We start from the raw sequence: 26,687 nt of genomic DNA, 5'->3' as shown, positions 1-26,687 counted from the left end.
TTTCAAATCGGACCAGTAGTTCCTGAGATTAGCGCGTTCAATCAAACAAACAAACAAACAAACTCTTCAGATTTATAATATTAGTGTAGATTAAATATCACATATCTCAAACGACGAAGGAAAAACATTGTGAAGAAACTGCATACCTGAGAATTTTCTTAATTATCCACGTGTGTGAAGTTAACCAATCCGCATTTGGCCAGCGTGGTGGACTAAGGCCTAACTCTTCTCATTCTGAGACGAGACTCGTGCTCGACAGTGAGCAGAATGTGGGTTGTTAGAAAGAAAAGTAAATATTTCAATGTTTGTTTGTTTGCATTGAATAGACTCAGAACTACTGGATCGATTTGAAATATTCTTGCACCAATGGAAGGCTATATTATCAATGAGTAATATAGGCTATAAATTATCTCCGTATTTACACGGGAACAGGAACCGTGCGGGTGAAACCGCGGAGCGTCTGTTATTATAAATAGGAAAGTGAGTTTATTTATTTGTTTGTTACGCTTTAGTTTATTTAGGTATAAATGCGATTTTTGAATGGATACAATATGATGTCACTTCCAATGGTATCTACATAAAACCAAATTTACACACCTTCCAATAAGTAAGGTTCCGTATGGATTTATTTGTATGTAAATAAGTGCAAACAAAACTGCGGGTAAGTCTTTGTTAATTAATGAAAAATATTATACTTATGAAGACAATCCTTTCGACATCCTGTGTACTTTGATAATAATTCTGCCTATTAATATTCAAAGTGTACCTAAATTATAAAAAATATACATTTTTCACATACATACTATTTGGTTGACCGGATGTAGCCCCTAAACCAGAGTTTCCCAAACTTTTTTGTGTCGTAGACCACTTGCCATGTTTTTCTGTGTTGGATAGACACCCTACTTACCTGATATTGATTTCCTGTAAATTACTAACTGTAGTGAAGTTTAGTGTTAAAAACTTAAAATAAAAACGCATGTTGATTTATACATTTATTAATTGAATTTAAATTAAAACTACTCAAAATCATATTTTGTATCTGTTATGTAAAATACACGTAACATTAAATAAACATAAAATAAACTATACATAAAATAACATAAGCAATAAGTCAATATTTTTAGTGAGAAGGATGAACCTGATGCTTTAATAATGAAGAAATAAGATAGTATGATGTAAGTAAATAAGTACTATCAGTGTATGTGTTAAGATCCACTATCGTGGACCTATCACTATCATTTTCATTTCATGGACCCTCATTTTTCATCAAATTTTTTCTCGTTGACGTAGACCCCTTGCAGGCTGTCATAGACCCCTAGGGGTCGTAAATAGACCGCTTTGGGAATCACTGTCTAAACTGTGGACATGGCACAATGTCAAACAATGCACCATTTGTAATCATAAATTAAGTATTGTTAGTCGTACCTTTTGGTTCCGCTTATTACATTTGAAGAACAAAAGCAAATAGAAAACAGATTGGGACCAGATACAGATGTATACATCTCTACTTAGATGTCGTAAAGAGTTGTTAAATTAAATAAAAGACATAATTTATTTTTAAAAGTTTTATAACTGCTACTAATATCATCATCATCATTATCAACCCATATTCGGCTCACTGTTGAGCACGAGTTTCCTCTCAGAATGAGAGGGGGGGGGGACCCACTTGGCAGTCTTCACACACGTAGAGAATTAAGAAAATTCTCAGGTATGCAGGTTTTCTCACGATGTTTTTACTTCACCGTTTGAGACACGTGATATTTAATTTCTTAAGCACATAACTGAAAAGTGGACCGGATTCGAGCCTATGCCCTCCGAATCGAAAGCAGAGGTCATAACCACTAGGCTATCACGGCACTTAATTGCAGATATCTAGCACGAAACAACTGGTTAAAATAAATCTATATAGATTTTTAAATGAACAGACAATATTATGTTACAGACAAGAATTGTAAGTAAGCACTACCCATCCACCTTAACAACTATACGATGGGTTAAATTGAGCACGGAAGTTGTGTTTATTCATTTAAAACGTGCCCGCAATAGTTATGTATCTGTTGCCAGCACTAAGCAATTACGTTAACAGTTATGAATGCATTACGCCAGTGGTGACGTCATAGCATTTCTCCCTATCGTCTTCCGGTGGACGTGCTATCGATCGACGGCTAGTGGATCTTGAATGGACGCAAGATAAACAGAGAGCTTGCGAGAGCTAGATTTACCTCATTTTATGAAGGCAGTAAAGGCAGTAAAGGCAGTTAGACATTATGGATTTCAAGAATAGATCCTCAATTCTCCAAGTATAAAACTATTTTTTTTTTTGATATTTTCTACGGGATTGTCATAAGAAATCATATCTCCAGATCATTTACTGCATGGCAACACTTTATTAGAGACCCTTGAAGTTTGTCATGAAGCTAAGTGACTGCCAACTATAGATATGATTTCTCATAATATATGCTGAGGAAAATAAAAGGCACCACAATTTAAAGTCCACAATTGGTATGCTTACTTATGGTAGGTGTAAAGGTTGACTTTCTGAGCCTTTACAAAATAAAGTTAGTCTGGCTGTCGCAAGCTCTCAGCCCTATGTACGGCGCCAGTCCTGTTAGCGAAAAAAAGGCTTAATTTCCACATTATCAGTCACATCTAGGCGCGCCGCTGTGTCACCGTCGATGCAACAAAAAATATAGTTTACTAGACAACGTCCCGCGGTTTCACCCGCGTAGTTCCCGTTCCCGTTAGAATACGTAGATAAAATATAGCCTCTGACACTCACCACTAACGTGGCTTTCTAGTGGTAAAAGAATTTTCAAAATCGATTCCATACATCCAAAGATTACCCCCTAGAAATATAGACTACAAAAACTTAATTAAAGGCTATGTAAACTAAAACTATAACTTTTCGTACGTTTATTGATTGTAGATATGTAACGTCTTTCAAAGTAAAGAAAGTGAAATCTCAAACTGAGGTAATTTATATATATTAATATTATAAAAATGAAGAGTTTGTTTGTTTGATTGAACGCGCCAATCTCAGGAACCACTAATCCGATTTGAAAAAATCTTTTAGTGTCAGATAGCTCATATATCGAGGAAGGCTATAGGCCATATTTTATCCCTGTATTCCTACGGGAACGGGAACCACGCGGGTGAGACCGCGCGCAATCTACTAGTTTTATAAATGCCAGTAGCTGACTATCCGTGATGACTTGAAATAAATAAAAAATGTGTTAAAAAAAATACCGACCGAATTGAGAACCTCCTCCTTTTTGAAGTCGGTTAAAAATGGACCTCTTTAATAACGGTAATAAGTACTAATAATAGTAAAAGCGTCTTAATTAGTGGACATTAGTATTATTAATAGTACATAAATTATAATTTTATCTTGGTAAAATATTAGGAACTATATTTTATAGGTATTAACTATACCTATCAAGAATAATTTGGCAAGCAAGTTTCAGCATACTGCATTATTACTTGCTATCTGGTGTGATTACATTCATTCTTTTAAGAGAATTATTGCAATCTACAACTTATAAATAGTTGTAGAGTAAGTAAGTTGTCAACATTATACATGATCCTGTGCTTTACCTATCGACCTACCATTCTTATTAGACCGTAACAGGCACGCGCCGTGTCCAAGTAATGATTTGTTGTCGAGGTCAAGCCTCATCTAGTACTTAAATCATCGACTTGTCGACTCATGGCTCAGAATCTATACCCCATACTATCATGAATCCCATAATCTATACCACATACTATCATGAATCCCATAATCCACATACTATCGAATCATCCCCAAATCGACTACCTGGTGTATCGTTCAGTAGCTTCGCAAAAATAGCTCGCCATGACCCTCGGTTAAACTTTTTCAAACGATAAAGATAAGACGTTATCTAAGTATTCCAAACGTATACATATTCATGTATCTGCATCTCACTTATCGACGGTAAGATTTTTTTTTGCCTTTGATACTATTATACTACAAAATACAAATCGATCAATTTGAAATATTCTTGTGTTCGGTGAATCCACATATTTCTATAGTTTTGCAACTTCGTTCGTAACACTCCCGATGTTCCGCACGGGCCGAGGTGCGTGTAGCGTTGAATGAAAAACCCACGACTGATGCACGTCACTTCCCCGCACGCACGATTTCACACCCCGCACAGTCTTTCCCCCCGTCGCCCGCATACCATGGGAGTGTTATCACTGAACTGAAATATTGTTATCGAGTTGCTCGAACTTAAAACAAAACAAAAACACTAAAATCGCAGGTAAATTTGTAACAAAGAAAAAAAAAATGTTCTAATCTAATGTATTAGGACCTTTGCAAAAAATAAAAAGGACACAAGAAGATCGTTGTCCATTAGATACATTGCATTCCTTATCTTCAGGCACATGACAACATTAGGGTTGCCACTCATTGAGATATTTTTATAGAACGTTATAATCAGTTAAATATTGGCTAGTTGCCTCGACTGGTGACAGAAGGGCTGGCTCATTTTTTGCGCAAAGGATCAGCCTGGATGTCCAGAGCGATAACGCAGCCAGTATTCCTGCCACCATTCCACGTGGGCATCATTTGTATAGTTATTAGGATAAGTCAGCTTAAGGTCTTTGTGAAAGAGAATTTTCTTAATTCTCTGCGTGTGTGAAGACTGCTAATCCGCATTGGGCCAGCGTGGTGGACTATTAAACCCTTTCATTCTGAGAGGAGACTCGAGCTCAGCAGTGAGCCGAATATGGGTTGATAATGATGTAGTTCCTTGTTGTATTCTTTCTCCAGTTAAATATTGCAAGAAATGTCAATATTCCAAAGATTACGTACGTGTCTTTGAATTTTATTTAAGTCTCTCTATAACATTCTTTGAGCTTTAGACATAAAAATAGTATGTTAAATAATGTAATCCATACCTACTAAATGCAGAAATTGCAACAATTTTCTAAAAGAATATATTGTAGGAAATAGTAGTCTAGAGTCGGATATGACGTCGTTCGATTTCGTGTTGACTCGTGCCGACGCTAGGTGACGTTTTTCCGGGCGTGTTTCCGTAAAGAGTAGGGAGTTAGAGAAGGGAAGCAATCGGTTTGGCGGAAACGACTTGCGATATAAGGCGCTCGTCGTACAGTCTGCTTCAGTGTGCTCGTGGCGTTCGAGCCGTCAACATTTCTTGTGTAATTTTTTAAGGGTTGCTTGGAATAGGCGGGGAGAGGTGACCTGAGTGGAAAAGAGGAGTGTTTATTAACTGTCAAATGATCCTTTAACCCTACATACAACACTCACAAGTGCGTGACTCCACTCAAGGTCATTCTCTGCCATTCTAAGGTTAATTAAGTTGTCCTGACAAATATTGTAAACCTTTGTTCGCCATTGATTTTCTTATTTTTTAAAACCACTTCTGCTAAAATATAATAAAAGTAGAGAGAGGTAAGTACTCTAAGTGTAAATAAAGATTTTAACCAAATAAAAACAGAAAGATGTATTGAAAAAAGTGTTAAAGATGGCATTGATATTAATTTATTTTATAACCAAAGCAACACATGTTTGATAAGTTAATACTTATAAAAGGGATCTGTGTAAACATATTGCACATATCGGATGAAGACCACAAAAAGAATATCCGGTGTTGATATCCTTAAGTATAGCATTTCCTAACAGCCCTAATCTTAACGGACGAAGACTTTTTCAAGATCTTGGCACCGAACAAAAACTTCTCGTATGTAGTGGCGTAAATTAGTCTCCAAGCTAGGGCTTTTTAGATCGTTTGATTAGTCTACAGCGTTGTAAGTGTGCTTCTGTTATACAGATAACTGTTACGTATTTAGTTCACGCTGCAATGTTGCAACAAATGAAATAAGATTTCGGGTTTTTTTTTTAATTTAGTCACGAATTTTCAAGTTTGAATTGTCGCTATCTCAGATAAAAACAAAATTGTTTTCTGTTACAAAACGTGACACTGAAATAGCCAAATAAACCATCTATCTATACTAATATTAGCTGAAGAGTTTGTTTGTTTGTTTGAACGCGCTAATCTCAAGAACTGGTCCGATTGGAAAAAATCTTTCAGTGTTAGATAACCCATTTATCGAGGAAGGCTATATGCTATATCGTCGTTATCAACCCATATTCGGCTCACTGCTGAGCTCGAGTCTCCTCTTAGAAAGAGAGGGGTTAGGCCAATAGTCCACGAATTAAGAAAATTCTCTGGTATGCAGGTTTCCTCACGATGTTTTCCTTCACCGTTAGAGACACGTGATATTTAATTTCTTAAAATGCTCACAACTGAAAAGTTGTAGGTGCATGTCCCGGATCGGATTCGAACCCACACCCTCCGGAATCGGAGGCAAGAGGTCATATCCACTGGGCTATCACAGCTCTATATTATCCCCGTTTTCGTACGGGAACGGGAACCAGCTAATTACTAATATTATAAAGAGATAGTTTGTGAGGTTTTAGGGGTCTACTAAACCGATTTTAAAAACTATTTTATCAATAGTAATCTACATTATTTGTGAATGTAAATTTTATTCCTGTATTTCACAGGAACGTGAACAGGAACGGGGCGTCTGTTAATAGAAACGAAAACACGTGCTACAATTTACAGATGTAGAATGGGGATGATGACTAGGTTTGAATATATTGATTTTTATGATACATTCGGGTAAATAGGGTCAATGTTAACTAATTTATACATAAAAAGCAAAGATTGTCTGGATATTTGCAAAATAAATGAGATTATAAAATTTCAAAACCTACTAAAATTTTTTTATCGTAATTAGATGAAAATTCATACAGTTTTAGCTTCCTTACATTAAATGTGACATTTTTTAATATATGAACTATAAACATAAACGCACAAATAACAAAGATATTAGTAATTTTGTTTGAACGCGCATACAAATCTAACGATCATTACATTGCCTATGACGTCATTTTTTCGAGCCATTTTGTATGGGGCGTTTTTCAGGGATCCGCGGCAGCGCCGCAAATCTGATTCTTTAAATCCCTGTAGCTCCGAAAGTAATGATCGCAGATACCCTGTTCCTTTTACAAAATTGCTTTACTATTAGTATACTCTTAATTTATATACAATTTAAAAAACTGTCATCATCCCTATTTATATAGCCCTGTAAAACGATAATGAAAGTATTAAAGTGAAACAATATTTTAAGAACTGCCATAAACTTTTTATTTAGGTTCTCAAAAGCTATATTTTGACTTGAAATTGCTGTAAACTATCTTTTTTTGACTTTATTCGTCATTTCGTATTCCGTAATTTATTTACATAAAAATGAATATGACAGAAAACGTTTAAAAAATTAAGGGGTAGGCGTAGGGGTAGGGTTAGGGGTAGGGGTAGTAGGGTAAGGTAGGGTAGGGGTACGTTACGGGTAGTTGAAGTTTACATCGAGTTTCACGCGGACGAAGTCGCGGGCATCCGTTAGTTCAAAATACAAATGATATAAATGTTATATGAATGACATAGGTATACTTACTAAAATAACCAAGATCAAAATATTTATTAAAAAAAATTCAACCGGCTTTCAACACAAAAACTAACATAAACCGAACCAAACCTAAACAAAAAACAAAAAATAACATCGTACCTATGTGCTACCTTCTGATCAGTTTAAAGGCGGTGCCAATCTTTATTCTTAAACAAAAAAAGAATTTTCAACATCGGTCCACAAATGACGGAAATATCGCTGGACATACATAAAAAAGACATACATACAGCCGAACGTAGAACCTCCTTTTTGGAAGTCAGTTAAAAACAATTTACGATAGAGTAAGAAAAAATATGCACAATCTTCTTCGATAATGTTCATGTTGATTATATTTAAATGTTTTGTAATACAATGCTAAAAAGTATTTCTTGATACCCAACACTGAATAAGGCCATTCCACTTCAAAGTGAAAATTGGGCCAGTTACGAATGCTGAGCAATTAAAAAGATAGTGCAACGACGGTTTAAAAGCTCGTTTCCCAAAATTGAGTTGGATGTTGGATTTAATCTAATCCAAGAAATAATTGGAGCGTGGAGCGCATCGTAAAGTTTATTGTCTCTTAAATTTGTATCTACATTTTAGACGACTTTGCAGACAAGTGAGTAAACCTGCGTACCAGAGAATTTTCTTAATTCTCTGCGTGTGTGAAGCCAGTCCGCTTTTGGCAACCCCTCTCTTTCTGACAGAGACTCGAGCTCAGCAGTGGCTTTAACCCTTTAAGTTTCATATCAGGCCTGGCTGTTAAAAAGGCAATCAGAAACAATCAATCAATTTATTTATTTGCCAATCCGCATTGGGCCAGCCTGGTGGACGATTGTCCTAACCCCTCTCATTCTGAGAGCAGGCTCGAGCTCAGCAGAGCCGAATATTGGTTGATAATGATGATGAATGAAGTTCGTAATCAAAGAACTTCAAGTGTTTCCCTAAAATTTCGTTTGATGTAACACAAACGGAATAACTCGTTTCAAACCTGGCAAGTTTTACGACGGCTGAAATTTGAATTAGCAAACATTTCGGACGCTCTCTTATATTTAAAGTCCGTTTATTTCAGTTCAGGCCACTTCTCCTTTCATGTTGTTTTCAGGAAATCTCAAATCAAGTTTAACTTTAAAGTGCAGATGGCGTGATATGCCACATTATTTTGATTTCGCCCGCGTGCTGGCGATAAGACTTCTTTGTGTTTTGGATTTTGATACTACGAACTACGAAGTTGTGTAAAAATAGGGTTAAAAGGGTAAACAATAGGGCTCTTACCTTAAATATTACAAGCTTACTTCTGCGTAGTTATAATAATTAATTGACCTGAAACAATAACAACATCAATTTAATGTGTATGTATTTTTAGCACCCCTTAGCATAGCCACCTTTTTGAAGAAAATTGTGAATCTATACTACAGCCTTTCTTGATGAGTACTGTTAACTAACAAACAAATTAAAAATGAGGGTATAATTCAGTAGTCATTTCACACCTATTAATAGTTAAAATTAACTTGTTCTTAAATTAATGAAAATAAATTTGATTAATAAGCTTAGAACAATTAGATATGGTTAATATATTTTATATAACATTTTATAAACAAACCATACATAATTTAAAATAAATAAGTTATGAAATGACATGCGTTTTCTACCTTCATTACTAATTTGTTTGTTGGTAAACAGTACTCATTAAGAGAGGCTGTAGCTAAACAATGCAAAGATTCACTCATAAACACAAAAAAAAATATCAGTACTTCAACTGTTCAATAGTGATGCGTTCACACATATCGGAACTGTTCATATGGTAGGTTGTATAGAACCATCAAAACATACACGTAAATACCGCTTATATGCCACGACACGAGAAAGGGCATTAGTAGGTCGGCCAGGTCAATGGTAGCGCCTGTAGGTAGGTATAAGGTTAAGGCAGTAAACTTTAAACGAGACCTGTGGCCTACCCGATTGGCACGCACGCTTTTCATTGCGCTAAGTTTTATGGATCAGCGGAGGGTAGTAACCTAAAGGTAAAGTTAGTCACGTGAGTTGACTCGAAGAGTAATCTTTTGCTCGAAGAGCCATTAGAAGAATTTCAATGTGTATTTATAGCATTTTAAGAACCTTTTTTTATTAAGTACACGAAATGTTTAAATTTTTATTAAGTACACGAAATGTTTCACTATCGTCTAAAGATTAGGAACTTATTAGCTTAGTTAGATTGCAGATTCAAACTAGCTACGAGTAGATTACCTAGATTGCACATGCAATAATAATAAAGCCTTTATTTACTGATTTTTTTACATAATATTATCGCAATATATCATTGAGACTGATCGATCTCTCTTCAGCTTGCTTGTCTATTTTGTGTATTATTTTTACCTTGTTTTATGGTGTACAAATAAAATGTGTGTATTTTAACCGACTTCAAAAAAAGGAGGAGGTTATCAATTCGTCGTAATCTTTTATAATCACTCATCCCTTTTATCAAATAACCATCACGCCCCCTTCATCTTCATTCAGTCATCTTTATAAATAACAATAATTAATCAACGAAACGAGCTGTGATAGTGTCTGCCTTCGATTCCGGAGGGTGTGGGTTCGAATCCGGCCCGGGACATGCACCTCCATCTTTTCAGTTGTGTGCATTTTAAGAAATTAAATATCACGTGTCTCAAACGGTGAAGGAAAAACATCGTGAGGAAACCTGCATAACAGAGAATTTTCTTAATTCTTTGCGTCTGTGAAGTCCGCCAATCCGCCTTGGGCCAGCGTGGTGGATTAAGGCCTAACCCCTCTCATTCTGACAGGAGACTCGAGCTCAGGAGTGAGCCGAATATGGGTTAATAATGATAATGATGAATCAACGAAATGTTAGCAGTCGATTGGGATTTTCGTGATATTAAGCAATGTTCCAAATGATCTTCAAGGCAATATCCCTGAATTGTTGATATGGCAGCGGGCCAGAACACTTAATAGCTTTGTCCAAGCCGGTAGGGTGGTAACTAGACATAACTGAAGCCTCCTAAATCTCAGATGATTCAAAAATACAATTTTAAAAATCAACCGATTTGGGAATAAAACCAGGACTCGCGTTTTTCAACCAAATCATACACATATAGAGATCTTTAAAATCTGATAATAATAATCTTGGAAAATTCTGATTAATAACATGAAATACATTACTTATAAGATTTTTAACAAGCGAATTCTGCTTAATGAAAACTTCTTGTGCGAGTATAAGTGTTTCAGAAACCTGTATCCGAATATGAGCTTTAACAACAATGTAATAAAGTGTTTTTTACCTTTCACTAAAGTTAACAAAGGCGAATTTTGTCGCACGCAATACATCAGTACAACAAGTTTTGTAAGAGGCACGCATACAAGGTAGTCCATACAAATATAGTATAAAGTCAGAATTCAAAGGAGGTACGCACAAAGGGTTCGAGGAAATATTTGCCCTCTACCTTGCATCACGTTGAGTGCTCAGAGGTGCGAAGTTAAAGTGTTCACTGGATAGGTTATAATATAAATGATGCAGACGGTCGGCGCACGCTGCTAGACGTTTATGCTACCCTGGTACATGGAAGCTGTTGTCTGTAATATTTTCTGCGTAACTTCGTAAATATAATATATAAACTTACTTGCATTTTGTTCGAGATAGTTTGTTTTTAATAATTCATTTTGATGTAACGTGATATTACCTGAGTTATTGTCAACATGCTAATTTATAAACTTAAAACGCCTCTCCTCTAGGTTACCTTTGTAGCATTTACAATAAGAACTAGACAACTCTCTGCAGTTTCATCCATGAATTCCCGCTACCGTAGGTAAGTATACGGGGATAAAATATAGCCTATTACACTAACCAATAACATGGCCTTATATCGATAAAAACAAATCAAAATTTCTTCAATTGATATATAGAGAAATATCGCCCTAAAATAATTATTAAGATGCAAAATTTGTGAGGAAGGCTCACAAATTCTACTTTTTGTAACCGACTTCAAAAAAAGGAGGAGGTTTATTTTTAAATGACAATGTTAGCATAGATAAACACACATACATCATAGGGTTTATTAGAGACAGTGTGTCAGCAAACACAGCGTTAGGCTATCATTATTTCTTCATTCCGTCTAAGGGACTAGAAGTCCTTAAGACGTAATGAAGAAAAGTGTCTATGTATAAAACTACCAGTGGTTGCTCACGGATAATAGCTTATTATATCAATGGACTCAGACGGACGGACTAATAATTACATTATCTGTATTATTCAAGTCCATAACATGCTCTAAAATTATCGTAAATTAAACACGCCAGCGGCATGTTTGCCTATAAACTAAACGTTAGCAACGTGTGTAATTAGAGAATGGATATAGGTGAGCGTGTAATATAGAGTCTCTAATTACAAGCAGTAAGCAGGATTGTTTCGGAATTCGAGACGTAGTTACCAAGTTTACGAGTAGGTAAATACGACTTACGAGACAGTGACACCTACTTACACCCACTATCAACTTTGAATTACTTAACAAGTCCATCCATAATTTAGAATGTATAGAATTCTGTTTATTTTTTTTTGAAAAAATTTAGCCTTTGCCACAAAATTCAAGAAGATTAAGCTTCTTAACGACACAAATCAAGGACTTACTCGTAAAATCACGCGCGAATTAGAATTTTAGCGCAACGTGAATATAGCACAAGTTATTCTTGCTTCTGATCAAAAGTTCAATTGTTTTTATTACATATATTATAATACAGTATGAAATGAAGAGATCCGCAGAAGAACCAAAGTCACCGACGTAACTTAACGAGTGACGAAGTGGCAATGGGCGAGGCACATAGAGTTCGAAGAGACGATGGACGTTGGGGTTCGTTCCAAGGTGCTGGAATGGCAACCCCAATCTTGAAAACGCAGTGTTGGTCGACTCCCCATGTACTGACGACATCAAGCGAGTCGCAGGGATTCGCTGGATGCAGGCGGCTCCGGATCGTGATGTTTGGAAGTCCCTACAAAAGGCCTACGTGCGACAGTGGACGTCCATGGGCTGACAATATGATGATGATGTAAAATTACATAACCTCAAACGTTTCATAATCTTGGTTTCATAAATTAGGGTAGGGTTAGTTGAAAGTTTACATCGACTTTCACGCGGACGAAGTCGAGGGCGTCCGCTAGTCTATAATAATACGATTATAATAAACAATACGATAATCATTATTCCAAACTAATTAATAAATTAATTAATAATCGTGTAACCAGATGTGACACGTTGCCTTGTAATACAATCTGCATAGATTACAATAATTCAGTTACGCGAATAACTGTTATAATTAACATTACTACTGAGACGAATCATTTTAATTAACCTTATAGACGAGTTTCATGGCCCAATCAAAATAACGGTGGGGGTTTGATAATTCTCTGGATCAAATTATGCGAGAGATGAATTGATAATATCTTATGATTAAAGATGGTGGCGTTATTACTGTAAAGGTTTATTTTGTAATATTAATCTCGAAATTAATTCGTAAATTTAATTGCTAGAGGGAAGTGGATAGTAAATTCTATGTGACCATTCTATGCCAAGGAATGAAGTACTCTGGTGAGGTTCAAAAAATGTTTTTATCTAATTAATCGTCGTTATCAACCCATATTCGGCTCACTACTGCTCAAGCTCAAGTCTCCTCTCAGAATAAGAGGGGCTAGGCCAATAGTCCACCACGCTGGCCCAATGCGGATTGGCAGACTTCACACACGCAGAAAATTAAGAAAATTTTCTAATATGCAGATTGCCTCACGATGTTTTTCCTTCACCGTTTGAGACACGTGATATTTAATGTCTTAAAATGCAACTGACACAACTGATAAGTTGGAGGTGCCTGCCCCGGGCCGGATTCGAACCCACACCCTCCGGGATCAGAAGCAGAGATATATCCACTGGGCTATCACGGCTTATCTAGTTAGTAGTAAGTAGTATGACGATAAAGCATTGACTGAAAGGAAGTGTTGGGAAAGGTAGAAATTTGCGTGTCCTTGGGAGTTTGAGACCATTATTCTAATTAAAGCTTTGGATGTATCCTCTAAATATCCCTGCAGGCAATATAACTGTAGCTTTTCATTGTGTAGCGGGTCTTTAATTAAACAAAGCACACAGTGTTTTTCGCATACCCATGAAAATGGAAGTAACAACGTATTACCCAGAATAATCGTAAAGTCTAAGCAAAATAAACACTAGTTACATCTTCAAAGAGCATGTATGGTAAAGCAAATATTTTCACTGGCGTAGTACCGAGACTCATAGGCAGTACGTCAAGTTTGCACGCCAAGATTAGTGGGAGTTTGTGAAACAGAAAGGCTTTTTAGTGAATTTCACCGGCGGGCGGTTCCGTTCTGATTAGATCGTATCTGTTAACGTAACTGGGTCACACGATGCCTACTGTTTGAACACGCGATATCCGAACAGTGTCTTGGAAACACAACCCTAGAAATTAAAGTTACATACTGCCAAGTACCAATGTGCTGTGGATATTTGGCAGATAACAAAATAATTTTGGCAGGGATTCGCTGGATGTGGTGGCTTAGGATCGTGACGTTTGGAAGTCCCTACAAAAGGTCTATGTCATGCAGTGGACGTCCATCGACAGATATGATGATGATGACGATGAACAAAATAATTGGATATATTTTGTGCAGAGGAGCTATTTGAGCTGGTACCACCGTCACCTATTTACCATCGCATTGCAAGACACCGGGAAGGTTTCCATGCCTATGTCATTGACGTCCCTAGAACTCGTACGATTTGCTTCTTCGTTTCTTATGCGCATGGCTAGGGTATGGAACTCTCTCCCGAAGCCAGTGTTTCCTAATTCTTAAAATCTGGGCATCTTTAACATGAGGGTGAACAGGCATCTTCACAACAGGCAAGCGTGATTCGTTTCACCTTAGAACAGATCTACACTTACTTTCAGGTGAAATTGTGGTCAAATTCGAGATTATTCCATATAAAGAAAGATATTGTCAATAGTGGGCCTAGCATGGCGCTGAATTCCCAAGTCAGCTCTCCGTTCAAGCGCAGGAGCAGCGACTTAAATTATCTATATATCGCTCATGCGCATGTTAGGCCTATTACTATAGGGAAGTCAGTGGTTTTTTAATTCCTTTGACACAGAAAGCATTTTAAGTCATCGGTCCTGCACCTGATCTCTCAGATCAGTCTTGTCTAGTATTTATCGTCCCACCGGACTCAAAGAGTGTTGAAATAGTGAGTATATTTACTTTTACAGAACCTTAGCCAAAAACGCCCAAAACCCCCGGTGATTCCGCTGAGAAGCCTACGGCAAACTACGCAATCAGGAAAAAAATTACAGGATAACAACTCTTCTAACAGTAATTTAGCATCAAATACAATGTAATATTGCTCGCTGTAATACCTACTAATGCCATACTTCTTTTTTTATAATATATGCCGTATACTTTGAATATGACTAATATTAATTTCATAAGAAGTATAGGTACTATAAGAAGTAAGCTGTAGACACAACACTTTGTCAAATACTTACGCATTTCCACCGTAAGTAATTTACTTGGTACGCTCCTAATCTTTTGTTTACTCTATTTTGTTACTTGGCTTATCTTTACCCGCATTTGCTGTTCCCTTTATTGTTCCCTTTCGTACTGGCTTTCCATCTTCCTCATAAGTAAATGAATTTGAATTGGATTTTTGTGTTTCGTATTTACGTCCCGACTTAACGGGTGTTCGATGTTTATTAGATCACGCTGTATGTGAGCGATTTGTGCGATTTGGTGTTGTTTGAACTTTGTCTTTTTTGTTTTTTTTTTCATTTATCTGTGTTTCTACATCCTAAATATAAGAAAGAGCTATCTTGCCCTTTTGCTAATAGTTCGCCCTTTTTGCAATACAAAATACTAGACATATTCTAGTATTTTGTATGAAAGTCCATGCTGTAAATTATGATTATGATGATGATGATGATGATGATGATGATGATGATGATGATGATGATGACGATGATGATAATGACGATGATGATGACGATGATATAAAATTTATATAATAAATTTAATAAAGGTTCTAAATTAGTAAAATCTATAAGTAGGTACCTACTAATAGTATTGCACGACAAAATTACGATTACAACCGCATGACTAAGAGTGATTAAGATCTTAAGCTATATTTTGAGGTCTCAATACCAATATTTCATATATGTATGTTATAAGACAATACCACATAGCAGGTACAATATATTTTTTACTGGTGTAACTTACTTTCACGCAACAGCAATGAATATAAACGTCGAAGTACTGAACGTTTAAACTCAAATGTTTTATTCATAAGTTGATACGCATTGGACAGCTAAATAAATCATTCAATAAACAACGTATAACCACCGACTACTCATTCTGTGAAATCATAAATCATTTCTTATATAACGCACATAAAAATACACTACTGAATACAATATGATCAAAGTAAACGCAAGTGTCAGCTACTTTTAAATTAAATTGGTTTCATTTAAATAACTACATTTTGCTTGTGACATTGCTAGTTATTTTTTCATAATAGTTAACAGCCAACGGTAATAAGCAGACTACCCATATTTCGTGATTTTTTCAGTAAATTGTCTTTTATTAGGTAAGTCTTACGTGCCATATTTATTCCTTATGTATTTAGTCCTTATGTACTGAATGAAGCACAAACGTAATTTTGCAGACAAAATATGATACACACCTAAAGTTGTGGTTAGTAGGTGAGCTCTACTAACTAGCAAAGAGCCTAATCTAATGCACTAAAACCTTATTCTGGTTATTAAATTTAGAATTCAAGTCCGAAGATAAGGCAGTGGTGGGTGGGTGTTATTAATTGTTTCGTTGTCAATAATTTCAAATCTTGTAAATGTATATATTTTCTAAAATCGGGCATCATTGTTTTTGATCCAGGCATAGCTTGACTACCATCACGGATAGTAAGCAAAGATGCATAAAACATAAGTTGAATATTTTGGCAAATCTGTGTAACGTAGCTACATTTCTTTGTATGATTATCGCAAAAAGTTGCAAAACAAGTATGTTATTCCCTATACATTGTTAAACTTTTACAAAATAGTGTTATTTCCCTTGTATTCAATGTCTAAAATACTGTGTCGAACTTTTCATTTCTTCACAAGTAAATTGATAGGTAAACTGTCCAAAAATATAGTTTGGAAGACACAGTAAACCTTGTCGCCTACTATGTCCATTTACAAAAGTAACACGTTGCGTGGGATGCCCTTCGGCTAGGTGTCAAATGGCCGAGAATCGAGCACAGTTGCACATAAAAGGCACTTTGAAAGGGGTCCAGTAATATCAAGTACTCGAGTATCAGTATGACGCCTACTTTGGATAAGGCTCGCTCCGACGTAGCCCCGCAGTTTCCATGAACTAAACGAGTGCAAATAGCCTGTATTTTACATAGTACATAATACTATACAATGAAAACCTCAATACTTCGACAGTTTAGACAGTTTGGACAGTTTGGACTGAAATATTAAAGTCCTAGATTCGAATTCTCTTGTTAGATTTTATAACCACTTCGAACTAGGCGTGGTTGTCAATGTAGAGCCACAGATTTAATAAGAGTAGTTGGTATATAGTAGAGCGAGGCAGCTGTGAGAATTTCGTATTGTCATATTACAGATAGCCTTTCTTATGGTAAAAGGAATACGATTGCTTACAGAGTATCACTTTGCAGGACATACAAAGTAAGTTAAAGCCTCATCGTCATAATATTAGCCAATAGACGACCACAGCACATAGGCCTTTTGTAGGGACTTTCAAACATCACGTTCCTGAGCCAACTGCATCCAGCGAATCTTTGCGACTTTACTAGTGCGGGGTCGCTATTTCAGCACCTTGGGACCCCAACGTCCATCAGCTCTTCTGGTTGAGCTATATCAGTAACTTTGGTTCTCCTGCGGATCTTCTCTTTTTTGATCCGATCACAGAGATACTCTGAGCATAGCTCATTCTATCGCCTGCTGTGTCACTCTGTTATAAATAATAAATAAAGGCTCATGTGCCTGTAATTACACTGGAAACTATACTCTTCTACCGAAACTACTACTAAGCATTGTGGCAGGACATAGGATAAGGATATAGTTGAGAGAGTGAGAATATAGGTTTTAGGTAGCTACCAGAAATTGTTCAAATGAATACGAGATCTAAGAGTTTCTCAATTGCGACTGACACTTTCTTGTTAAGCCTCTTATCTAGTGTCACTAACGAATTTAAGAAACTCTTTGTACAACCCTGTCATTATACATATCCCTAGGCAAGGAATATTTTGAATTACACGGAACAAGTCAAGCTTCATTCCACTTTAAGACGAATTTATGTAATTGCTTGTAGTATTTAAGAAAGCGCAAATTTCTCGCAAACGAACATTTCTCAACTTTCTGTTGTGGCAGTCATGCTTCTTAATAAATATGACCTCGTTGTATTGTCTGTAGGTACATCGAAAATACTTCATGTATAATGAAAAAGTCATAATCGATTTATGAAACATTCCTTAAAAAATTGTCTTGTTCTATTTTCCTCAGCCATCGTGTCTACTTACTTAATATACTTTATACCTATATTATTTGCTTGTTATTTTAGAACGCCATTCCCTCATTACCCATAATCGCCTTTGCTTCAAACCACTTCAGCTAAAAACTCTAGAGAATATTCTTTAATAAAATTTCTTGTTCAGTTTTAGAGTTCCTTAGTGAAATGAACTTTTGAAGTTTTGTTTCCTTGAATATCTAATAATTATTAAGGGGACAAGCAAATATTGTGTGTTAGTTAGTTAAGTTTACACTTTAACACACACATATCCTTAAAAAGCATTTCGGAGGCACATTCTACTAGGATCAAGAATAATTATAAAAGACTAATTTAATAGGTAGTTGTAAAACGAAGTTTTGTAATAAGCCGAATTTCGTAAATTATTTCGGATACAGAATTTGGTTTCACAAGTCTTTTTCGCCTGTTTTATGGCAAAGTACGTACTCCCGTCATCACTGACTCACCCAATGCGTGTGGCCCGTCAAAAGGTTTGTTTAACTTGCACTAGGGTGACCAACTATACGTAACTGATTTTTGTACTTGGTATATTAATTAATACGCGAAGCGAAAATGTTATACACCTTTTTACCTTAGGTACTAAGGTAAAAAGTATTATCACCTAATAAGTGTCGGATTTTATTTCAAGCTGTTTGACATTTTATACGCTAATGGACTGATTGTTATGCGTTACCTAAGCTAAGCTTGGAGCAGCAGTCTATAAAAATGTTTTGTATAACTCGCAAGTGCGCGTTTTGAATTTACTCTCATTCTATAGAATTAATCTTGTTAGACAGATAAATAGAGGTCAATTCTTTCTCGGACTAGCGAGTTTAAAAACATCGTTACAGAATAATGCTACAAGAATGAACCGTCGGAGAGTGTAACGGAACCTTCACTCCCCAACACTCAACCCCTCTCCCAGCGTGCAATGCGAGCAGCGGCGCGTCGCGCAGCCGCTTCGCAGTTTGGATCGTGCCGCGATGCAAGAACCAGCTCATGACTAAGGGCCCCGTATGGGTTCGAAACTAGTCGGGCATACTCCGACCTAATATCACGTGAGTTTTAGCCGTGTTTCATAATCGATTAATGCTACAAGCTTTAAACTTCGTATTATCGTAAACCACATAACAATATATGCTTAATTATTATTTAATATTACTACTAGATGAATTTACATGGCTCAAATTTTAAACCACATTTTTGTCTCATAAGTTAAAAACAGGTAAAATTAAACTGCCCTGCCTGCGTCCTGCTTTAAAGAGAAGTGTTGGTCACCCGAACTTTAAACTCATCTCCCAATAAACCAAACCGCTAAGGGCCTTCACAAATATTTAGAAACGATATAACATTGATAAATCGTATTGAAATTCTAAAAAAAACTGACTCATCTTTTTGTACAATATTATTATTACGAATTCTAAATACATTAAAAGTGGGTTAAACGGTGTTTCTTTTGACAACCAAGGTAACTTTAACGGTTTACTAAACAATAATGTAGGGCTCTTTATATCAAAGATGCTATAAAAAGTATACAAGTAAAAATTATTGTAGTTTCGATTTGAAGGTTACTGATGAATTTACAAGCTCCTGGAAACATCTGATGATGCCACGAAGAAACCTTTATAGATATGGGTAGAATAAACTTGTAACTCTCACAAGTAAGACCTATTCCATCTTAGATTGCATCATTTAACATTTGGGACTTACCACAACCTTTTACAGAATCATCCTGATATTTGACTACCTTATTTAAGGGCTTCAATAATGTAACCTCGGTAAGTGGTAAGAATTAAGTAAATCATTGCCGACGAAGTCAAAAATCGCTATACGAAACAGTCCTGCGATAAGCTTAATGGACCTCAGGGTAGGAAATGTCAAAACATAGAATCGCTACGGATTGACGAGCTTGTGGATAAGCCCCAGGTAAGAGTGCAGTCAAGGTTATCTTGTCAAAGAAAGGAGGCATAGTCCCACCCGGAATTTTGTCTAGGTGGAGATGACCTGCCTGCTGAAGAGTCTGTGATAAGCAGATACAGATACTCTGTAAGTGAGTACTGAGGACTAAAAGTTTATCAGCCCATGATCCTATACGGCTGGCCAAACTCCCAAACCGAGGCAGTTCTGAAGTACGGACCGTGGTGGCTTTGAAATTTAGTATGAAAACTATTCGCGTTTTGTAATGATATTATGCCATTATACGTTTACTATAACCCCTGCATTCCGTTAGTACCGCCAATTGTATTCTAAGGGGCAAAACTCAAACAAAACAACATGAACAGATTTAAGTCAATGTCAAGCACATGTGCAGGACCACTGTAGGATTGTATGATGGTAAAACAAAAAACTGCCTGACACAAAGAGATTTATGTATAAGTAGAGCGGCTATATTATTTAATTATAATAAAATGATGTTTAATAAATTACCGCTTAAAAAGTACATTATAATATTGTATTATCACAATATTATGTTCTTTTATGAAGAACTAGCTGGGGCTATCGTGTAATACTCGAAGATAAGTGTAACTCGCCGTAATTACATGCGTAGAAAAAAATTGTTAAAAATAGCTTATTAATATACTTTATTTATTAAATGGTTAATCTGTCAAATGAAAATATGTTTGTTTTAGGTAAGTGCGTGTGTGAAACAAATAATTTTAAATTTTCTATTCAATTAATTATAAGTTCTTATAACTATCATATTAATATCTAACGATTCAATTAAGTACTTAAATTATTTTCAATGTCGCATTACGCAACTATATTGTTAACAACTGATTAATTTACACATGTTCTGCCCACGTTTCATCTAGTTTGCACATTGCAATTTTTTTTAAAGTAAGTCACTTACAATTAGTTTACAATTTACAATGAATTTTACAGATACTGAAAAGTAGTTGAACATAGCGTATTTTTACAGAAATTGAATCTTTCTTCTATCTATAACTTATTTTAATCTCTTTGGTATGGTATGAAATAAAAAGCTCGTCTGACATTCTGTGTAGCAGACACGAAGGGCCGGCAATAACAATAAAATGTTTTATTTTACTTCGTATACAACAATAACATGTGCTTTATTCAAATCAGCTCCTATAGGTTCGGTTGAGTTGTCAACCACTTAACAATATAATTTAAAAGCAGAGCTTTGTCGGGATTTAAAAGTTGTTATAGTATATTACGATTATATTACTAGTATATTAATATAGTTTCTTTATTATAATAAGCTTCTTTATGGAACAAATTAAAAATACCCAATTTAGTCTTCTTTTAGAATTTAATAAATTATCATGAGTGTTATTCATATTAAATTTATTATACGTGATAGACTCACGTGATACAACGTAGGAGTATGCCCGACAAGTTTCGATCCAATACGGGGCTCTTAGTCATGAACTGATTCTTGCAACGCAGCGTGACCCAAAGAAACAGAGTTGTGTTATATAATGTAATTTTTTTAACCGACTTCCAAAAAGGAGGAGGTTCTACGTTCGGCTGTATGTATGTTTTTTTTTTTTTTTTTTTTTTTTTTATGTATGTCCAGCGATAATTCCGTCAATTATGGACCGATTTTGAAAATTCTTTTTTTGTTTTGTAGGGTTTACTTCCAGGGTGGTCCCATTTTTTTCATGTCAGGATCTGATGATGGCATCCTGGAGAAATTGAGGGGAACTTTCGAAAGTTGTAGAGACGGCTAGTACGTTTGTTAGTGTTTCCATAACGTATTTTAAACCACTACAACTTTATGAAGGTTTGGAGTTGATCTGATGATGGAGCCGAAACACAGACGATGGAACTCGTCAAGGATTTACAGCAGTCACCTTTTGTTTGGGCTTGATTAATTTGCATTGATGAGTACTTACCACCTAGATGGATTGTGACTGTATTAAGGGTCTGATGATGAAGACGAGGGATAGTGAAGAGAACTCCTCGACGGTTCACAGTAGCTACCTTGTGTTTGGACTTGATTAATTTGTATTGATGAGAACTTTCCACCTAGATGGATTGTGACTGTATTAAGGGTCTGATGATGAAGACGAGGGACAGTGAAGAAAACTCCTCGACGGTTCACAGTAGCTACCTTGTGTTTGGACTTGGAAATTTGTATTGATGAGAACTTTCCACCTAGATGGATTGCGACTGTATTAAGGGTCTGGTGATGAAGACGAAGCACAGTGAAGAGAACTCCTCGACGGCTCACAGTAGCTACCTTGTGTTTGGACTTGATAATTTTGTATTGATAAGAACTTTCCACTTAGATAGGTTGTGACTGTACACACGCAATGGGTATGCTAACACTAAAAATAAAAAAATAAAAATTTTAATAAAAAAAATTCAACCGACTTCCAACTCAAAAAATAACTTTAACTAAAAAGCAAAAAATAACATCCTACCTATGTGCTACCTTCTGATTAGTTTGAAGGCGGTGCCAAGCCAGTGATGTTTTAATTAAATACGTTTAAACTACAAAATTTCTGTGGTTATTCCAGAAACAGCTTTAATTAAAACACGACACTGGCTTGACACCGCCTTCAAATTGATCAGAAGGTAGCACATAGGTAGGATGTTATTTTTTTGCTTTTTAGTTAAAGTTATTTTTTGAGTTGGAAGTCGGTTGAATTTTTTTTATTAAAATTTTTTAATTGATTACAGTATGCATGTGAATAATCTATGCCATTATAGTACATTTTTTAATTTCATAATTGGAATATTATGACACGAGATTAGATAAATACACTTAATAACGTTCCTAAATAGTTATTTATTTATGATACAGTGTCACTGGCACTGTTATAAAATGGTAAAACTTTATCACCACCAAGCAACGTCATGCAAAAGTTCGCAGCGAATATTTGTCAAGATTTTTAATGTCGACATTTCGACCCAGTTACATGGATCGTGTTCACGACGGAACTGAAGTTGCGAGATGAGAAGTGAAGTCAGCTGTTAGGGGCAGAATCGATCTACCCTCTTTCTCGTTCTTTTTCTTTTTTCAACAACCTCGCGTTTTTGGCTGTTTAGGCAAACCACACTCACGACATCGCTTTTGTTATTATGCGTATCGCGGCGCCCTCTTGGTTTGCACAATTCTACGACCGGTCGTAGATATGATACAGTGTCACTGGCACTATGTTACAAAGTGGTAAAACTTTATCACCACCAAGCAACGGCATGCAGAAGTTCGCAGCGAATATTTGTCAAGTTTACGAGATAAAACTTTGTAGGCCCAAGTTTCCAAGTTTCTCAGACTAGAATGGGACTACTGGGCGACATGAAAACAAGTTTTAATTAGATATTCCTGATTATATTTGACTTGCGAGAGCTTAATGGACAATTTCGTTTCAAGACATGTTTTTAATTAAACAATAAAGAAATCTTTTACGGCTGCTGCGAAGTTCGTTTGTAGGTCAAAGTTCAAAGTAGACATTAGAGTTCTGTAAATAAAAAAGAAAAAAAAGAGAAAAACAAGTATCACAATATAAGTTCTGACCAAATTATTTACTTACTCTAATCAAAAAGAAAAAAGACAAACAAAAAGAAAAAAGACAAACAACAAAAAATAAATGTGAAGAAGTAATCCATTTAAGGAAACCTAGTCTTAATACTGCTAATTGAGTCACTGAAGATATCTATACGGTCTCGGACACTGTTTGCAAAAGATTGCATACAGTACATTGGACTATGCTGACCAAGATTGGTCTTAGTACATGGCAAACAAAACGTTTTACGGTTATGTAGGCGGTTTCCTCTGCGAGGTACTGTAAACTTTAAGCTTTCAAGCAACTCTGGTGCATCAATGAGACCACTCAAAATCTTGGCCAAAAAAAATTACGTCTGTAATTTTTCTGCGCTCCATGAGTGATCTCATTTTGTAATGCTTAAGGCGAGAGATATTGTGATTAGTGCTTGTTTTTCTCTTTTCAGTTCATTACGCGAAAGCATTCGGGTTTTTTGTTTTTATAATAATATTTTTTAATGTTAAAAAGATTATATCATATTAGCTAAGATTATTACGAAGAGAACCATGAACCTAATAGATGAAAATTGTTTCCACTTCACATAAAGTCTGAGCCTCAAGACCTAGAAAGCCAATATGTTTGTAGAGTTTCATTCTAAACGAGCCACTAAGGAGGGATTTTTCGCAATTCGATCCCTAAGCGGATAGAAAGGGTTAAATGTGCTTAAAACGGGCTAAGCCTACGCAGGCTTCGCGTGCAGTTTATAGACGGCGCGCGAGGGATTAGGAAATATAGTGGACTACTTTTATTTGTGGCTTCACCTGATTATGTTAATGCAACTTACGTCTGGATACGAGTCGTTAGCCAAGATTTGAATAATAAATAGCTAGCTGAGTTGAAATGAGAGTTAGAACTTGCAAAGGTGCTCCTCCACTAGGCGGTCTGAAGTCATTAAGTTATGTTTAGCGGAGGTAAGCTATTTTCGGGTTATGCTATTATTAGCCATCGTTTTGTTTTGCCTTAAACGCAATAGTAAAAGAAACCCGAACATTTAGAATTATTCGATTTTGCAGCTAAGGTTAGCGAGAGATTAGGAAATATAGTGGACTACTTTTATTTGTGGCTTCACCTGATAATGTTAATGCAACTTACGTCTGGATACGAGTTGTTAGCCAAGATTTGAATAATAAATAGCTAGCTGAGTTGAAATGAGAGTTGTAACTTTCCTGAAGCCCATATAAATTATTCGATTTTGCAGCTATTCTAGCATATTTTTTTCCTGTATATATTTTTTAGCGTTACTAAATAATATTCTATTAAAATTATACTACAAGCTGTAAACTGAGAGTTACATATTTGTACCTTTTGCCGTGGAGACCCTTGGGCCATGGAGTCGCAGTGCCAAATAAATTCACAAAATTATTTCACCGCGGCTAGTTGCCTCGACTGGTGACAGAAGGGCTGGCTCATTTTTTACGTAATGGATCAGTCTGGCTGTCCAGCGCGGAAATGCAGCCAGCATTCTTCCCCACCATTCCAGGTGAGCATGATTTGTAGATTTTAAAATAAGTTAGCTTAATTATTGTATTCTTTCTGAATTAAAAAAAATAATAAAAAATTAAAAAAAAAAAAAGGCTGTAAGTAACATTTACCTACTAGTAGAATTTACAAGTAAACTTAATATTAATCAACTACTTAGTGTATATACGAATGAAACAAAACCTAATGATTATTTAACTAAATTAGGAAATATCGCTTACATTATTGAAATTATGGATAGGGATATACTTATAATCAATTAAAAAATCTCGTCTTGTTTATCTCCGTGGCTAGGTAACATTAACAAATTCTTCAGTAACTCCCCATAATAATCGAAACATGTACTCAAGCAGAATTTAGTATCGTTTTGGTTTGAAGTCCAATTTGACGTGAATATTTTATGATCGCGGTTTCCCATGAATATCAGACGAGCACAAAATCAACACGCCAGTAATTATTTTAACGAAACAGGCCATAAAGTCACAAATGTAGAACCCAGATGCAGTTTGGGCTGACGAATCGAGCATGCCTTATACTCGTAAATACGCCGTTCTTGGTGACATCTTTAGTGCCTATACAGTGTGTTGAAGTAATAATATCCATAATAGTTTATTTCAAGTAGGCTTAGTTTACATGCTATCAAAGTCTGAACTATAGTATCTACTATACTTTCAACTTATTAAAAGGAAGGCAAAATTTACAAAATGTCGGCCAGAATTTATGCTAAAGTTATGGCTCCATTTGATGGTTTTTGATTGTATAGACTTCTTTTTCTCAAAGTACATCTCCATCACTGAATGTCGGAGGTCAGTTTTCTAAACTTCTCCCTGTCCTGTTCATAGCTAGACGGAAAAGTTCCCCGATAATTTTTATGTCCGTTCACTCCCTTATGTTTCTTAGCCAGAACTTCTTCTTTCTTCCTACTTCTCTTCTCTTTCTATCGTGTCGCAAAAATGTCATAAGTACGAGATCATCCGCTGCATGATGGTTTTAGACTTCATTATGGCTCCATCTGATGGTTTTTGATTCCATAGACTTCTTCTTAAAGTGCCTCTTCATCACTGAAGGTAGGCGGTCAGCTTTCTAAACTTCTCCTTGTCAATGGCTAGGAAGAAAGTTCTCCGACTATTTTTATGCCAGTTCACTCCCTTGTGTTTCTTAGCCAGGACTTCTTCCTTCTTCCTACTCATCTTTTGCCTGCAAACTTGCCCATCATAACTATTTGGATCAAACGGTATTAATCGTGTCGCAAAATATGTCCTAAGTGCGAGATCATCCGCTGCATGTTGGTTTTAGACTTTATTATGAATCTACATGATGGTTTTTGATTGTATAGACTTCTTCTTAAAGTGCGTCTCCATCACTGAAGGTCGGTCAGCTTTCTAAAGTACTCCTTGTCTATGGCTAGACAGAAAAGATCTCCGAGTATTTTTACGTCCGTCCACTCCCTTATGCTTCTTAGCCAGGACATCTTCCTTATTCCTATTCCTCTTTTGCCTGCAATCTTACCCTTTTTGAAACAAATTTTGTCTAACATGTCGCAAAATATGTCCTAGGTACCGTACCTATGTTACGTATCTTCCTCTGTTTGATGGTTTTATTTC

The 26,687-nt window shown here is 36.0% G+C and overlaps 1 protein-coding gene across 5 annotated transcripts in view; it reads right to left on the bottom strand.

Annotated features, from left to right (window-relative positions):
• LOC112057974 (dystroglycan 1) overlaps window positions 1–26,687 on the bottom strand; it is a 162,637-nt gene that overhangs the window by 121,351 nt on the left and 14,599 nt on the right. For 4 of the 5 annotated variants that reach the window (XM_052887874.1, XM_052887868.1, XM_024098589.2 and 1 more), the window contains exon 2: window positions 8,770–8,817. The exons of the other annotated variant lie outside the window; for it this stretch is intronic. The gene's annotated coding sequence lies outside the window, so the exon portion shown is untranslated. The remainder of the gene's footprint in view (window positions 1–8,769; window positions 8,818–26,687) is intronic. 5 annotated transcript variants of the gene reach the window in all.

The sequence above is a fragment of the Bicyclus anynana genome, chromosome 20 (assembly GCF_947172395.1).
Source record: "Bicyclus anynana chromosome 20, ilBicAnyn1.1, whole genome shotgun sequence".
NCBI classification, from domain to species: Eukaryota; Metazoa; Arthropoda; class Insecta; order Lepidoptera; family Nymphalidae; genus Bicyclus; species Bicyclus anynana.
Note: the sequence above shows the minus strand (reverse complement) of the source record. Positions and strands in the feature narration are given on the sequence as shown.